Source organism: Delphinus delphis, chromosome 5 (assembly GCF_949987515.2).
Source record: "Delphinus delphis chromosome 5, mDelDel1.2, whole genome shotgun sequence".
Taxonomy (NCBI): domain Eukaryota; kingdom Metazoa; phylum Chordata; class Mammalia; order Artiodactyla; family Delphinidae; genus Delphinus; species Delphinus delphis.
The window spans coordinates 20,329,937-20,331,666 of NC_082687.1; positions in this window are offsets into that span (position 1 = coordinate 20,329,937).

Genomic DNA, 1,730 nt, shown 5'->3' on the forward strand with positions numbered 1-1,730 from the left:
CACTGTCCTAAATTCTTTACAGACCATTGTTTTTGTTATAACTGTAAGAAATTCAAAAATAGAACTCACACACAGTATTAAGTTAAAGTGTGGATTTCATGTTAGCTGGAATTACCGAGTTAAGACCAGAGTGTCTTTAAACACAGACTTTAATGGTAACAATCCTTTAAGCTCTATTAACCTTAGCTATTACAAGTGTTATGCAGATGTCACTATTAGACAATATTTAGTGACTTGCACTGGGTTCCTCATAAAATAGAGACAAATTCACTTAAAACTGTAATCAACAATCATTTAACAGTTTTGTTATGCCAACACAAAACATGGCTAATTTGAGTCACTTCCAAAATCACTAACACAGCATGATCAGTATCTGAAGTATGTCAACTAAGCCATTAAAAAAAAAAAAAAAAAGTGAGTGTTTCACTACCCCTGAGACCACCAGTTAACTGTGGTTCATACTTTAAAAAATTGTGAGTACACCCACACAAGAAAGCAGAGTAGTAAGTTATTTTTTTCTTTTAAATCTGATTATCACATTGCAAACCTGCCCAGGAACAAAAATGAGTCACTTAAAATATAATTTATCATTAACAGCTCAACTGGACTATAATCCCCATAGGTTAAGAGAAACTTAAGTATTTAAAATCTGAGTTATGCATTAAAAGACATAGGAAACAGGAAGAACCAAAATCAATTTTTAATCTAACGATCACTTCAGTCCTATACATGGCACTAGTAATATATATGGGGGGGGGAGGACAAATTCTTGGATTCTTTTGAAGGTTTCATTGCAGATGATCTCAAGTCCAGTGTTCATACATTCAAAAATGTTGGTTTTCCAGGTACTTTACTGTTCTCTTAAACCTGGAGAAGCCTTTATGGCTTATTCCCTTAGAAGTGACATACGAAATATAGAAAGCATCAAGTCAAAGATACAGAGAACTGGACACATCTACTAATCATTATGACAATAGTTTAAGGAAGTCATCTCTATAAACACTTAAGGGCTGTCTATGGCTAAAAAGGTCAATTTGAAAGCCAATTAGGAATCCAGAAGCTCTGACAAGTATGTTTTATTCGTGGTTGGCTTTTAAGAAATGATATGCCTACTATAAAAGCTGTTATTTTGAGGGAATCTCAGTATTTATTCTAAAAATAGAGCCAAAAAAAGTTTCTTACCTTGTGGAGAGGTATGTTACTAATTTCTCATTTGTACTTTGAATCCAACAGTTTTAACAGTATGACATCTACCCTTGAGTTGTTTTTAAAGCAAAAGATAAAACGAAAAATTCACTCATTGGAAAATTGTATAACTGGATTGATATTTCTCAATGAAATGCTTATTACAGAATTAACAAAGCCAAAACATCTTCGGAAGGCATGCATTTCACTTTCAGTTTAGAGAAGAACCTTAAGTCAATAAATCATGTCCAAACTACATATTAAAATGTTTATAAAAATCAAGCTTTAACATTTATTTTATATCTAACTTTCCACATCTGTGCGCAGACAAGGAATAAGATTGCACATAAGTGTAAGCAGTGCAAAAATGTGGAAGTGGAAAAGTCACAGATGTGCTAGAAATTGAATACAGGACTGTAAGAAAGCAATGGACAAATCAAAATAACTAGGAAAAAGTAATAAAACTATAGGGTCAGAATTAGGAAGGGTGAAGAATGATAATGCCCTTGTTACTACAGAAGTTAAATAAGTGGCACAGATAGCAC